Source organism: Artemia franciscana, chromosome 2 (genome assembly GCF_032884065.1).
Source record: "Artemia franciscana chromosome 2, ASM3288406v1, whole genome shotgun sequence".
Taxonomy (NCBI): Eukaryota; Metazoa; Arthropoda; class Branchiopoda; order Anostraca; family Artemiidae; genus Artemia; species Artemia franciscana.
This window is the reverse complement of record NC_088864.1, coordinates 31,964,611-31,981,559: the sequence shown is the minus strand read 5'-3', so window position 1 is coordinate 31,981,559 and position 16,949 is coordinate 31,964,611.

Sequence of the window (16,949 nt, the reverse complement as noted above, 5' to 3'; positions counted from 1 at the left end):
CCGAAGATCGTCCTTTTTGGCCAACCGTCCGGGGCCACACGGAAAGCAGGTCGTCCTTGTCTGGGTTGGGAGGATGTCATAAATAAAGATTTAAAGGAAATGGGAACTTCCTGGGAGGGTGTAAAGAGGGAGGCTTTAAATAGATTAGGTTGGAGGAGGAGCGTGCGTAGCTGTGTTGGCCTCAGGCGGCTTGGTGCTGCATTGAGTTATTAGTGGTAGTAGTAGTAGTTTTAATTTATTCTTACTGTCTTCTGTTATTTTCTCCTTTGTCTTTATTTTGTTTTTCGTTGTTTTATGAAGCTACTGTTAGCTTCCATTCTTTTCAAACAGTTCATGCCAACGAACTGTAAGTAAGGGGTGGTGCGGCGCAAAAATGACCAAAACTCTAAAAAATGGAATTTTGATATCAATAGGTATATCAAAAGAAATAAGTTATTATACTGATTCTAAATATATATGATTCATTAAATATAGTCTTACCCATTAAATGCTACGAAACCAAGAAAGTTTGCCTGATTTTGGAAAAAGGGGGAAATACAACCCCTAAGAGACAAGGAATCTTAATGAAAATCACACCATCAGATTTAGCACACCAAAAAACCCCGTTCAAGGGGCCTTAAGCTCTCATCTGCAATAATGTGGAACTCTTTTTTTGCCAGAAGAAAGATCTATTTGTTTTGTTTTTGTTTTTGTTTTTTCCAGGGATGATTGTATCGAACCAATAATGCTAAAATATTGTGAGAGGACTAATCCAAGCGTAAATTAAGAGTCTTTGTGCCTTTTTTAAGAGACCAAAAAGATTGAAGGGTAGCTACCTCCTCACCCAACCCCTTTTCCTCTAAAGTCGTCCGATCAAAATTTAGATTTAGCCATTTGGTTAAGGATAGTTGAAAGGTCGAACAATTAGTCTCTGGAGATAACATTATCCCTCCCCCCCAGGGCTCTGGGGAAATTTCTTTAAGTTATACTATTTGCCCATTGTTTAGCCGACGTATTAGTCTGCTATTAGGAAGTATGCATACATTTTTCAGTTTGAGGGAAGGTGAATTTCCTCCTGGGGAGATATTCGACGGAAATAATTTTCCATGTGGAGAGACGTTTTCGGAGGGTGAACTTTTCAGGGGAAATTTCCTAGAATTTCGAAAATTGTTTTATTTGTCTTGCTTACTCTTTTCTGACTTAATTTTACGTGTGGAGACAGTAAAGGTAATTGTCCGGGGTAAAATTTCACCAGGATTGAAATATCTAAAAGATCTTTCCGTGCGGAATTTTTCCAATGAGGGGGAGGTGGTTTTCCCGGTATTATTTTAAAAAATTATTAATTAAAAAACACAAGTTTTTTCAGCTGAAAGTAAGGAGCAGCATTAAATATTTAAACAAACAAACTATTACGTATATGAGGGGGGTTGTTCCCTCCTCAGTACCTTGCTCTTATGCTAAAGTTCGACTTTTTTCCCTATTTTTTAAGAGCGATTCCTGAAACACAAAGGCAGTTTAATTAGAACAATAAGTAACTTTATTAAAAGTGCTAGTAATTTAAAAGTAATTTAGCGTGAACAGCAAGGAACTGAGGAGAGGGCCACCACCCTCATATACTTAATAATTTTGTGTGTTTTAAGTTCTAATGTTGCTCCTTACTTTCAGTTGAAAAAATATGTTTTTATTTAATTTTCCAAGAAATAACTATTTAACCCTTTTTTTATTATTCAGGTTTAGTTTACGGTCTTACTAGCCAAGAACCTAGTTCATAGGACTATTTGCTGAAAAAAAGTCCGCTTCGTGGAACTTATCGCCTCCCTTCACTCACTTAAGTTCATATAAGCTATAATTTTGAGTCGAAGCTATTTCACTGATTATATCTTTTTGAAAAAATAAGTTGATTGATTAGCCCGTTACAATTGGCATTTTGAATTTCAGTCCAGGCAAAAGACCATCGCTTCGCTCCTGTAAAACTAAGGGTTTTGGTCTTACCCGGTGACCTAGCTTACTTCATACGAGGTTTAACTCACGGTGCTCACTTAGAATCGGATTCAATTTGTGACTATGGACCTCCCATATAAATTACACTTCGGCCATCGCTTCAATCAGGCAAAATCTAGATATCATCAACCAAATTAAGCTTTGGTTTTACTATCTAATGAATTGACCAATGAATACCAGGTCTTAAGGGTGTGTTGAAGCCAAAAGTTCGTAATTTTTCAGCCTTTTCTCATAAAACACATTAAAGTACAAAAATCAGGCAGATCAGTGCAGCTTAATAACCAACGTAGATTAATAGATATTTATGATTCTCTTCCTCACTGATGCCCTTAAATAAGAGAATTTATGATGAAAAAAAAATTTAAGCTTCAAAAAGGTTCGTTTCTAATTGGCAACAGTTTCTTCCAAATTCTCATTCAATTACATTCTTTTTCTATTTTGATTGGACTATGTCAAGAAATGCAATGTCATGAGAAAATAGTGAGGGGAATCTGTTTGAAAGAATTATCCTCAACGCATCACCATTAGGTAACTAATTAGAGATAACAAAAAATGTATTCCGCGAGGAAAAACAAGGATTGTTTTTCTTTAAGTTTTATCTTTGGTTGGATGTTTACAGAAAGATAATCATTAATCTGATGTAAGCAGCGGGAGAATTAATAGTCGTTTAAATGTCATCAATATTGTCTTGCTGCATGTTGATGGAGTACATTCCGATGACAGACGATAGTTCAAGATCAGAGGGATTCCTGCTGCGTTCCCGCTAGCAAACTACTGTAGAGTCATTGCGGTATTTATGCCAAACTGCTTATGCATATTAGTTGGTTTGGGAGCTTTGAATGTTTGCTCTCCTTCAGTGCCTTTATGATTTATTTGCGAGTTTTGTACCTTTTTTCTTGGATTTCTGTTCCTTCCCGCTGTTTTTTCTCTTTTACGCATTTATGGGAGTTGTACTGGATGAGAAAAATCAGAAGACTCTAAATTTTTGAAAGTAAACCGCAGCGGGATTTACTCGCTAATACTCTTGGCTTGGTTGTGTCTTAGCTCTGCTTTTATCGGTTGGATTTTATGGTTTATGCAAAGTAAACTTATTGGCTTTCTTTGAAGCTAACGATCTTGATAGTTACGTTTTATTGCTAGAAGGGTTTTCAATTTTACAAAATATGTCAGATCATGACAGTTAACGCCTAAATTATTAGGAAAAAAGTTCTAAAAGGTTTATTTTTACTTGGCTAATGGTTCTACAAAAATTGTATAGATGCTTTTTGCACAAGCGTTGATTCTACGAATTGAAATTAAAGTTTTCTTAGCTTGTTAATAAAAAAAAGAAAAAAAAATGAATGTGTTAAATATTCTAAAACTGAAAGTAAAAATATGTATAACAATGAAAAAAAAAACAGGGACTATCAGTTTAATATACAAATACTAATATTTATTCCTTAAAAGTTTTAATATTTTTTTTTGTTTTTTTAAGACAAAAAAGTGAAAACATTTGGAGCGTATTTTTGTTTTTAGTAAAAAGCAAATCGTGTTCTGCAAATCTTGTGAAGGCATGGGGGTTGTCAGCTCTACTCATTATAATTTGTACTCGTTTTGAGTTTGACTCCGTGATTTATTGTAATTTCTGTCCATTTTGGGTTTCATTTACTTATCGATGGTACTTTGTGGTAGTTTTCCGCATACTAAATTAATTGATTCTATTTTTGTTCATTTTTGGTTGTATGAAGTTCTTTACTTTTCTTTGAAATACTCATTTTGTCGAAAAAGTTTTTTTAGTTAATTCTTAAAAGGGGCAATGGAAAGTGCAAATCATGCTCTCGTCTTGTGAAGGCATGGGGTTTGTCATCTCTACTCATGTTAATTTCTACTCGTTTTTGAGTTTGACTCGATTATTTATTGTAATTTATGTTTGTTTTGGGTTTCATTTAATTAAGGATGGTGATTTGTGGTAGTTTTACGCTTGGTAGATTATCCAATTCTATTTCTGCTCATTTTTGGTTGAACGGAGCTCTTTATTTTTCTTTGAAAAATTGTTTGTGGAAAAAGATTTTTAAATAATTTTATTCCTTTCTTATTGACATAATCATGTTCTTAGAAAAAAATACTTTATATCTTTTCGGTTTTTTCTATAAGAACCCATAGTTTGGCTAACTATTTGTATGCTGGAGAAACTTTTTCAACAATTTTTAATCCTGACACAAATAGTATTGTTTAATTTAGTTTTAAACCACCTCAACTTTAGAAAAAGATAAAATCCAATATAATTTCCTAAAAATTCTATCAATGCTCCTTGATAACCTGGATACACTTACACCCTTATGATATATTTAAAGTGCAAGAGCAGAGGTAGTAACAGTAGTAACCCAAAAAGTTTCAAATTAATACCCACAGTCGTCTTCGATATATTTCTGAGGTGTTTTATTGGAAACCATACACACAGTGCCTTTTTATTTAGTTTTAAAGGATAATGTGGAAATTGTATAAATATGGGAGGTGGACGTACCCAATATACCTAGAGACATAGCTACTGGACCATTCTACTCTTCTGAACAAAATGGCTGTCTAAATTTTTTTTAACTGGATAGCAGTAGTAGCAGTATGCACACAGCACCTTTGTTTTTGTTTTGTTTTTTCAAAATTCCCTTCAATACACGCTTAAAGTTTCAACTTAAGGCCGTGATTAAGTGAACTTGAAAACATCGAGCTTCAAAATTGAAGTAAGGTTAGTCTTCTGTCTTTTATTTCTCTAGAGACTGTCGATTGTCAAAACTTCAAATAGTACCAATTATCAAGTCTTGTGAGAGGTTTTGATAGACAGCTTCCTTTGGCGAGATAGTAATATATTTGGCTGGGTCTGGCAAAGCTTGGTTACCGACCAAGGGAGAAGAGAAAATGAGCAAAAGAGCACTATCATTCTCAAATACAAAATGCCCATGTATATGAAACTGTGACGGCATGCACAGAGTGCATTTTAAAATTTATTGTTTTTTACACTTTTTGTTCCTAGGGATAGGCTAATTAAAATACCTCAGTTGATTAATTCGAAACTAAACACCAAACTTAGTTGAAAGCTTTCTTCGAGGATTCTCAGCAAAGTTTTCTTACGAATTAAATTGAAAAAAAAAATTAACTGAATGTAAGGAGTGACATTAAAACTTAAAACAAACAGAAATTACTTCGTATATGAAAGGAGCTGCTTCCTCGTGTACGCCACACTCTTTACGCTAAAGTTTTTACTGTTTTAAAAATAGACTTAAGAGAAAGAGTCGGACTTTAGCGTGAAGAGCCGGGCGTTGATGAGGAAGCAGCTCCTTTCATTTTTGAAGTAATTTCTGTTCGTTTTATGTTTTAATGTCATTCCTTACTTTAAGTTAAAAAACACTTGTTTTTATTTAATTTAATTTCTGAACGTTTTTGAATCAATGCATGTTTTGATTTATGCTCTCCGCAAATGAATAATTAAAACGAAATTTGCCTATTTATTATTTTTTTTGCTAAATGGTTTTCTCATAGTTTTGAGCGAATGATTTTGAGGAAAAAAAGAAGCGGGGATGGAGGTCTAGCTGCCCTCCGATTTTTTGGTTACTTAAAAAGGCAACTAGAACTTTTAATTTTTTAGGAATGTTTTTATTAGTAAAATTATTAGTAAAAATAAATTTTATCAGTTAAAGATATACGCAACTTACAAATTAGCTTACGTAACGAACTTCTATATTCTCATATTTTTATTACATATATGAGGGGGTTCACCCCCTCGTCAGTACCTCACTCTTCACGCTAAAGCTTAAATTTTGTCCCAATTTCTTAAGAATGTCCCCTGAATAACAAAAGCCGTAGAATAAATAGTTGAAATTTCTAAAAATACTATAGCGTAAAGAGCAAGGTATTAGGAGGAGGTGAGCCCCTCATATGCGTAATAATTTTTGTTCCTTTTAACAGAAATTATTATGGAATATTTACAGGAAAATAATAACAGGAATATTCTGTTCCTTTCAGTTGAAAAACTTTGTCATATTTATTTTTTCATTGTTTTTTTTTTTAAATAATGCTAGAAAATCCTGCGCTCCCTTCAAGGAAATTTTCTTCCCCAATGACAAATTCCTCCATGAACATTTCCCCCAACATATCCCCCTCTTCTCAACCCCTGCCCCCAACCAAATGAAAACGCCCCAGAAAACGTCTGTACACTTCCCAATAACCATTAGTATATGTAAGCACTGGTCAGTGTTAGTAAATTGTAGCCCCTCCCACGGGGACTGTGGGGGAGTAGGTCATCCCAAAAGGCATAGTTGTAAGGATTTTTGACTACGCTGAATAAAATGGCTATCTCAGAATTTTGATCCGGTGACTTTGGGAAAATAATTTGCGTCCGACGGGGGCCTAGGTGCCCTCCGATTTTTGGTCACTTAAAAAGGGCCCTAGAACTTTTCATTTCCGTTAGAATGGACTATCTCGCAACATTCTAGGACCACTGGGTCGATACGATCACCCCTGGCAAAAAAAACAACAAAAAACAAACAAATAAACACGCATCCGTGATCTGCCTTCTGACAAAAAATACAAAATTCCACATTTTTAAACAGTTTCTGGTAACGAACTTCAGTAAGGAGCGACCAGGCTCAATAGTAACAAAAAATCTAAAAAAAAATGGAATTTTGATACCAATAGTTATATCAAAAGGATGGCATTTTAATGCTAATTTTAAATGTATAAATATCAAGATTAGTCTTACCCATTAAAAGTTACGAGCCTGAAAAAATTTGCTTCATTTTAGAAAATAGGGGGAAACACCCCCAAAAAGTCATACGATCTTAACGAAAATCACACCATCAGATTCAGCGTATCAGAGAATCTTGTTGTAGAAGTTTCAAGCCGCAATCTATAAAAATGTGGAATTTCACATTTTTGCCAGAAGACAAATCACGGATGCGTGTTTATTTGTTTTTTTTTCCCAGGGGTGATCGTATCGACTCAGTGGTCCTATAATGTCACGAAAAGGCTCATTCTAACGGAATGATAAGTTCTAGTGCCCCTTTTAAGTGACCAAAAAATTGGAGGGCATCAAGGCCCACTACAACGGTCATTTTTCCCCAAAGTCACCGGATCGAACTTCTGAGATAGCCATTTTATTCACCATAGTCGAAAAACCTAATAACTATGTCTTTGGGGATGACTTACTCCCCCGTAGTCCCAGTGGGAGGGGCTGCAGGTTACAATCTTTGACCTGTGTGTACATATAGTAATGGTTACTAAGAAGTCTACAGACGTTTTCAGGGGATTTGTTTGGTTTGGGGGGATATTTGAGGGGGGAGGGTTACCGGGGAGTATTTTCCCATGGAGGAACTTCTCATGGGGGAAGAGACTTTCAATGGAGGGGGTGCAGGATTTTCTAGCATTATTTTAAAAAAAACAATGAAAAAATAAACATGAAAAGTTTTTTTCTACTGAAAGTGAGTATCAGCATTAAAACTTAAAACGAACAGAAATTATTACACATATAAGGGGTCTGCCTCCTCGTAATACCTTGCTCTTTACGCTAAAGCATTTTTAGTAATTTCAACTATTTATTCTACGGCCTTTATGATTCAGGGGTCATTCTTAAGGAATTGGGACAAAATTTAAGCTTTAGCGTAAAGAGCGAGGTATTGACGAGGGTTGAACCCCCTCATATACGCTATAAAAACATACGAATATTGAAGTTCGCTAAGTTATGTATATTTTTTGCTAAAAATTATAAGCTATAGTTGCCTTTTTAAGTAGTCAAAAAATAGGAGGCCAACTAGGCCTCCTCCCTCGCTCCTTTCTTTCTCAAAATCTTCCGATTAAAACTGTGAAAAAAAACATTTAGCTCAAAAAATTAATATGCAAATTTCGTTTTAATTATTTATATGTGGAGAGCCAAGATCAAACCATGCATTAATTCAAAGACGTCCAGAAATTAAAAAAAAAAAACAAGTTTTTATAAATGAAAGTATGGAGCGACATTAAAACTTAAAACGAACAGAAATTACTCCGTATATGAAAGGGGCTTTCCCTCCTCAACGCCCCGCTTTTTACGCTAAAGTTTAACTCTTTCTCTTAACTCTACATTTTAAAACAGTAAAAAACTTCAGCGTAAAGAGTGGGGCGTTGAAGAGAAAAAGCTCCTTTCATATACGGAGTAATTTCTGATCGTTTTAAGTTTTAATTTCGCTCCTTACTTTCACTTAAAAAAACCTTTTTGTTTGTTTAATTGTAGATAGGAGCTTGAAACTTCTACAGTAGGATTCTCTGATACGCTGAATCTGGTGGTGTAAATTTCGTTAAGGTTCTATGATTTTTGCGGGTTGTTTCCTCCTCACCTGTGCTTCCAAACTTTAGTCTCTAGATCGCGCACGAAAAATTCAGGATCAAAAATCCGTCGGTAATCCTTCAATTCGTCTTAATCCAAGTTTCTACCACCAGTCACGATCCGGTAGGGCAATGGGGAAGAAGCTACAGGGTTCTGCTCCGCCTCAAGGTTTGTCGCTTGACCTAAATCTCTTGACTTGTCTAGTTCTTCGGCGTACCGCATTATTAAGTATTTTGGATATTTACATCTACCAAGCTCCAAATACTTTTTACAAAGGCGCTGTCTATGTGTGGTAACACTTTTAAGATGTATACCTCGATTTGATTTAATTTTCCCCATGATTTCGGCTTTGTGTGCACAACTTTACTGAAGGCTCCTGACTATTTCTCATTTCTAGGTTTCTTCATTGCATTGAAATAATTTATGGAAATTTCACACTCTATTAACAAGCAGCTGATTATACCAGCTTGTCATTTTGGTCTCTAGGGGGTATTATCGGTGATCTGAAACGATTCTTTCTGGCAACCGACTTGTAAAAATTTCAGGTAGCTGAAAATATTCTAGGGGACTGTTAGAAAATAGAAAAATAAATCGAAAAATGGTTACAATCATCTTACAGGCTATTGTCTTCTGCTCACGATAGTACTGATTTTGTTCTAAAAGCAATATCCTTTATCGAGTACACTTGTGAAAAAGACCTAGACATTTTCTAAGATTTCTAAGCAATTAGAGGAAATAGAGCAAAATCCTTTCAAACATTTTGTAGCATCTTCAAGAAGCTATGGCCTGATATTAAAACCGGCATCTTCCACCAATGAATACTTGAGTACTTTTTAAATATAAATTTTCAATTTAACATGGGATTTTCGAGTTCCATCAGTTCACTTAATCACGGCCTTAATACCATCAATCGTTCATGAAGCATTTCTGATACGTCCTCTTGACAACTTGTGTAAGTATTGTGTGTTTCAATCTAGTATCATAGGCTTTCAGTATTTCCCCAATTTCCCCCTTAGTGCACTTAGTTTTAGCAGCTGCAGCAGTAGTAGTAGCATTAGAATTAATAGTAGTAGTTTTAGCTTCAGTGTCAGTAGTAGTAGTAGAAGCAGTAATAATTGTAGCAAACAGTGGTAGTATGAGCAGAAGGAGTAGCATTAATATACAAATATTTTTCTTTGGTTACTTAACATCCTCCACAACAAGCCTTGTTAGTTTCAAATTTACAAACCAAACCGTTTCTAAAATTTTGCTATTACGCCCTTTTGTCAAACTGCATACAGACGGCGAGAATTGATTTGGTTAACTTTTCCCCCTCAAAATTCCTTCAAAATTTCTCCTTCGTACCCTCAAGCATAGTTGTAACAGTAGTGATAGTAGCAGTATTGCTACTACTAGTAGTAGTATTATATGAATTGAATGTATTTATAACCCTTTGTAAATACAATAACGAACGGAGTATAAGAGAAAAAAAAATGGCAAAAGAAAAAGACAGAAAATAATAATAGTAATAGTAATAGCGGTGGTACTAGTAGCAGCAATAGTAATAACATATTGTCAGCTGAACATCCCTTTTGTCAAGTCCATAAAGTTTCAACTTAATAAAATAAGCCATGGCTATGACATTGCTGATATGTCCTTTTGATAACTTTTATGTTCGTACAGTTCTTTAAATTTTCATCTCAGTGCTCTTAGCCTTATAAGTATTTGCAATAGAAATTGTAGTTGAAGTAGTTGCAATAGAAGTCGTAGTTCAAGCAGTAGTAGTAGTAGTAGTAGTAGTAGTAGTAAATATAGCAGTGATCGAATTATTACTAGTAGCGTGCCAATGTTGCTTTTTGGAAGTATTCTCTGAAAGTTTCAACTTAATGTCCATATCAATTGTTGAGATAGGCTCTCTTGACAATGTACATGCACATTGCGTATTTTGATTTAGTTCAAATTTTCTCTCAAAATTGTAAATGGAGTAGTGTGGTAGTAATAGTAGTAGTGGTAGCAGTAGCAGTTGTTATAGCTGTAGCAATAGTCGTAGCACGCAAATATTGCCTATTTGATCATCTCCCTTATCCTTTCCTGAAAGTTCCAAATTAATATACTCAGGCATTCCTGAGATACGACCTTTTGACAATCTGAATACATATAACTTGTTTTGATTTAGTTTAACACTCTCTGAAAGAGGGTGTTAAGATTCTTTGACATTAACACCTTGACATTTTCAGGAAGGCTCACCTGAATGCTCTTTGTCTTTCTGGAAAGTGTTCCAGAAAGAGGCTAGTTGCCCTACATTACTTTTAACTCTTAGAAGGGTACCAGAACTTTACATTTCCAATCAAATAAGACTCCTCTAAACTTCACAAAACCACCCCTTCCATAGAACGTCATATGTCCCTGGGGGCACAACTTACAACCCTAGCTCCCGGACTCTGGGGGTTGTGTCAACCCCAAAGGCCTTGTTATGTGATCTTTGGACTATTTTTTGAATAAATGGCTATCTCAAATTTCAATCGGATGCATTTGGGGAAGATGGGACTTGAGGGGGGACTAGTTGCCCTCCAAAGTTTATACGACCACCGTTTACATAAAAACCTTATATGACTCTGGGGTATAACTTACAACCCTCGTCCTGAGGGCTGTTGCAGGTGGGTAGCTACCATCCTCAAAGACATAATCACTGGACTCTTCAACAACACTGTTTGGGGAAATGGTTGGTGGGGGGAGGCCTGTTTACCCTCCAATCACTTTCAACTGGTAAAAAAAAACACACATCATGCTTTCATCAATCTTTACTCAGGCATCGCTGTTGCACTGCCTCTGATAGCATACATAATTAGCTGTTTGCTGAGAACACAAAATCCGAGCAAAACATCACAAATTTCCCTTTGAAAGCCGGAGAGTCTTTGCGTAAATAACTTGTAGACAACCAAGACAAATTTTCAAGGCTTCCAACTGTCTTCCACCGCAAGTCTCTGGAAAGGTAAACAGTTCGTTATAACGTGCTGCAAGTAAGGAGAGACACGTTATAACGCGCTGCAAGTAAGGTAGTACTGACAGAAACTCTAAAAAAAAAGAACTTTTGATAGCAGTGCATAAATTAAAAGAATCTAATTCCTATGGTGATTCCAAATGTATTTAATCAAATTTGAATTTCTCATCAAAAGGTGCGAGCCTGAGGAAGTTTACTTGATTTTTGAAAAAAGGAGAAAACGTTTCAAATGTGGAAATAATCCTGATAAAAAGTTATACCGTCAAATTAAACACATAAGAGAACTCTGCCGAAAAGGTTTCAAGCTCCTATCTTAAAAATAAGGAACTTTTCATGTTTTGGAAGACTCACGGACGTGTGATCATTTTAATTTCTTTGTTGTTTTTTCAATATTCAAGAAAATTGGGAAAAGTCTCATTCAAGAGAAAATTGAACGTTTAAGTATTCTCTGTAAGTAGGCCTAATGAAAGAGATCGTTCATAATAAAATAGTTTTTTTTCTGCCATTTTAAGACACAAAAACATGATTTTACCTCAAAGAGGGTCAAGTCTTGACAAACTGAAAATTCTTAGATAGACAATTGATTTAAAATTAACAAGCAACTGCATATTGAGCTTCCCTGCTTCAAAGGTAGCCCCCCCCCCGCGCTAATGCGCATTTGTTCCTAATTACAGAAAAATATTTTCTTTTTAACATAAAGGTTACAAAGACAACTTGAGCTCCATCAAGGAATTTCTCAGGAGAGGGAGGTAGGTTTTAGCTCTTACTATTTTATGGATGCCTAAATCAAAAAATTGGATTATACACAATTAACAGTTGGTGGCCACAATCTGTAAGTAAGAGTTGACTTGTAAAGATCATAGGCCGCATAATAGCACTGCTTAAGTAAATAGCGATAAGCCTCCAATGTATTACCCCCCCCCCAGGCATTTCATATGGAAAGAATGGTCGTAGAAACTTTGGAAGGGGCTTAATAGGTTAGAAATTGAAAGTTATAGTGCCTTTTCTCAAACTAAAAATAGTTTTGGGGGCAACCTATGCTCTATTCTAGTAACTGTGGGTAAATCTTTAAATCTTGTTCCTGCCTTTCATAGGAACTGGCGAAGACTATCAGACCATTTCGTTTTTTGACAACTTCGTGTTCCCTTCAGCCGATGGTTTTCAGGCGATGGTTTCTTTTTTTCAAATTTGGAGATGGGCCATAGCATCTCCGTAAACTCTGTTCTACCTGCAGAGAAAATGAATTCTGCTTTGTACTGTTCAGGAGGTTGGTGTTACTGCTAAAATCATACCAGTTGAGTTCCTCTATCTTTCAGAGTCCTTTTGTTTGAGTGACATTCAGCTTCTTTAACGTCACGGTGGTTGTTGGCAAAGTTTCTGTAGCTTATAGCATGTTTATGAGGCAGCTAACAAAAGCATTGGGACGAATTTTATAGAGTTTCGTTAGGACAAAAGATGCCTTGGTGGTTTGTGTGTTAACTTTGATATGGACTGAACCATGACTTGACAGAAGTGAGCCAAGGCATGTGAAGTTGCTTATCACTGTTACTTGGTTTTGGTTTTGAAATACGTTTGTTCCAGCTGATTTTGAGCCCAACTTTGCTAGCTTCTTCTCTTCGTGTCTGTCTTCAGTGGAAAGTCACTGGTCAAGTCAGCCTCACTCAGGAGTCCGTCACTAAACTTCAATTTCAAGTTCAGCCGTGCAGTCATCTTCGTCATCACGTAGTCAATGACCAATTAAATAGTACAGAAGCTGCGGTGCATCCCTTCTGAGCTCCTGTACGAATTTTCAATGGCCGGCAACGCTTCCCATTGTCTTGGACACAGCTCGTCGTTTGTGGCGACATCAAATTCACCGAGTAAAAGCGACTTTGAAGTCAATTGACGCTATGAATATCTTATGTCGAACCTCCCGTGTCTATCCTGCCATTTACCGCAAGGTGATTATCTGCTAGCATGTGAAACGAACCGGTGTAAATCCTACTTATTCAATACATTAGTTTCTTAGAAGTATGCTAGAGAACCCGAAGTATGCTACTAACTTGCTGGCGTTTAATTAATCTACAGATTTATGTGACAGCCATTGAGCTTTATGTGCCTGCCTTCAACCAGCAGAGGAATTAGCTGCTTTCAAGAAGTTACACTTCAATTTTTTCCTATTCTGCTTCGGAATAAGGTTGGAACTCAAGGCATTCAACTTTATTTCAGATTTTCACATGTAGTTTTCTCGTTTACTGCAATCATTCAGGGTCTGAATATTGAAATAATGAGTCCTTGCTCCTGACTCGCATTTCTTCAGACGGAGGTGGAGAGATGCAGAAACAAACATGTGGTCGGGGTTGCTTAGTTCCTCTCCGTGTATGTTCAGAAGCTAGATATACACGATCTCAATCTCTGAATCACGATGGTGTAGTCTATCAGCTTCTTGGTCTTCCCATGGTTGCTGTACCAAGTATGTTTGTATGTCCTTTTCCCCTGGAAAAATGTGTTTTGTGATAGCAAGGTTACTTACTTTTTAGAGTTGCAGAAGACTGATTCCGTTTTCACTGGCCGACTCTGGAGTCATTCCACCAATCATGGCACGTGAAGGACCAGCTGGATCAGAAATAGTGGTGTTAAAGCCACTCAGATGTGTGACAATGTTTTGAGATGATTTCCGTGCAATAACACTGACAACGAAGATTAGAAGTAAATTTCGGTGGACTCATTGGCACCATTAGTTTGGGTGTTACGTATTATTAAACTCAACTCTCCATGCTTGTGCTGAAGATGTACTGTAATTATCCTATCTGAGATATGCTGGGATGATCTAAGGCACTTCTTTGCAGTTTTGACAAGAAGATATGTCTTGGTAATAACCTCTGTTGAAATAAACGGTTACTTTTCGACCCTCGACTGAGCAGAAAATTCGATACAGGGAAGTTCAGTGTCAAGACATTCCAGGTGACGATTCTTAGGCAACCTTGGTCGGTCAGGTGAGTGCAGGTAAGAACATGGTCCATTAGGGGACAACAGCTCATAGTCAGAAGAGGGTAAAGCATCTGAGGCAGTTTTGATCGTTTTGTAGCGGCCATTTTTAGATGGGGCGTCGTCGTCCCTAGTAATCCCAGGCCTGTAAATTTGTGGTCCACTACGGTTGGCTCAACCTACCCCAATAGGATCGAGAAGACAATTGGCCGTGGGCTTAACTCGGATAGTTCATTTCCTAACGAGGGGGCGTGGAGGTCTGACTTGAGTGACAATTGAAGTGCCTAAGTTAGAATTCTCCAGATGAATACGACACCTACCAAAAGATGGTTTTTCAGAGAAAAATGGCTACGATACCGACAAAATGTGATTTTTGTTTTACTTTTCAAAGAAGATGGGCTATGCATCTCTCCATCTATATTCTATAGCCATATGTTATTAAAACATGGTTCATCTGAATCAGCATTTGAAGATCTAAAAAAATTGATGCCACATTTTTATGGAACGATTCTAACTTCTCAGTTAGAAAACCAACTAATTCTAGTATTTTAGTCCGTACGACACAATCTTTTGCCCGAATAGATATATTCAATGCCAGCGCATTGCACCGTAAATCAACACTTTGACATCATGACATTTTTCAGAAGCACCATTGAAATAAAACATAGATTAGGGAAAGGTAAATAGAAAGTTTATTTAGAACCAAATAAAAAACTGCCAATATATAACAAAATCATTGCCAATTTAAAACTTTGGTTGAAAGCTCACAAAATTTAAAAGTTCAGTATTTTGAATTGTTTCAATACTTATCAAACAGTTCGTGGTAACGAACTGTAGTAAGGAGCGACCCGGCTCAATAGTAACCAAAACTCTAAAAAATGGAATTTTAATACCAATACCTACATCAAAAGAATCGCATTTTAATGCTGATTTTAAATATATAAGTTTAAATATATATCTAAACTGTTATTTAGTAAAAATAACAGTTTTTTACTGTTTTAAAAAGAAGAATTGATAGACAGAGTCAAACTTTAGCGTAAAGAGCGGGGCGTTGATGAGGAAGCAGCCTCTTTCATATACGAAGTAATTTCTGTTCGTTTTAAGTTTTAATGTCACTCCTTACTTTCAGTTAAAAAAAATTTGTTTTTTTTTATTTAATTCACTGTATGAAAAATGAGTCACCAATGAAATCGTGCAAAATGAATGAGATCGCTCAAAAATGTTTGATCACGGAAAAAAGATGGGAATATTAAAAAGGGAAGAGATTCATTGGAAAATATCTTATGTAAAACCATCATTAAGAACCTTACGGACAGCAATCATGTTTCTCTCCGGAGCAGAACCTGACAGTAATTCTGTCACAATAAAAACCCTTTTATCCCTTCCCAATCAATCTTGAACAGCTCACTCATTTGGAAAATATCCCTTTCCACAGATCCTTAGACTATTTTAGAAGTCTTGCCAAGGTCCAGACAGAAAGGGAAAAAATTTGTTTTATGTTTCCTTAAGTGGTCAAAGGTAATACTTACTGAAATCGGTTTCACATTGAAGATGCCAAAAAAGGTCTTTGGAACAAATGCTAACCGATAATATTTTACAGAATGGGCTGCAATGTATTAGTTCTAATGTGACAAGAGTGGAAACCTCAAGAACTTTGTTACATATCATTTGGCTTGAGTTTAAAAGGAGATTATCATTGACTAGCACTTAAAATTAGAAACTGTCTAAAAGAAACGACTATAGATGATTTGGCCTCTTTTTGCAATTAGAGAAATTTTTTCGTCATATCTGTAATATAAAAATAAGAAGTTTTAAAGTCATTAAGAAAATCGAGAAAAAATTGACTATACTAATTTGAGCAATGTAAATAAGTGCAATAACTAATCAAACATTTTGTGGTTACGAACTGAGTTTTTAATGGTATTTCTAATTTTCCAAGCTTCCCACCAAAAGTTGTGAGTTTGAATAAATAGTAGGCCCAAAAGCCCTGAATTAAGAATTTTGATACAGAAAACCGATTTATAAACTATCGAAGAGCCATGTAGTGAACATCCCAGTTTCAGAGGCAGCAATATAGCATGGTGGCACATCTGTTTCTAAAGATGTTAGTAGTCCATACAAAATGAATGGCTAGTACAAACATTTATCCTAAAGCTTTTCAAACAGTTCGTGGTAACGAACTGTAGTAAGGAGCGACCCGACTATATAGTAACTGAAAATCTAAAAAATGGAGTTTTGATAACAATAGTTACATCAAAATAATCGCATTTTAATGCTGATTTAAATACATAAATTTCATCAAAATCAGTTATACCCATCAAAAGTTACGAGCCTGAGAAAATATGCCTCATTTCAGAAAATAGGGGAAAACACCCCCTAAAAGTCGTACAATCTTAACGAAAATCACACCATCAGATTCAGCGTATCAGAGAAACTTGTTGTTGAAGTTTCAAGCTCCTATCTACAAAAATGGGAATTTCGCTTTTTTTTTTTGCCAGAAGACAAATCACGGATGCGTGTTTATTTGTTTTTTTGTTTGTTTTTTGTTTTTTTTTTCCATAAAAACATACGAATATAGAAGTTCGTTACGTAAGTTAATTCGTAAGTTACGTATATTTTTTACCAATGAAAACGTTTGTAAAAAATTAAAAGTTCTAGTTGCTTTTTTAAGTAATCAAAAACTTAGAGGGC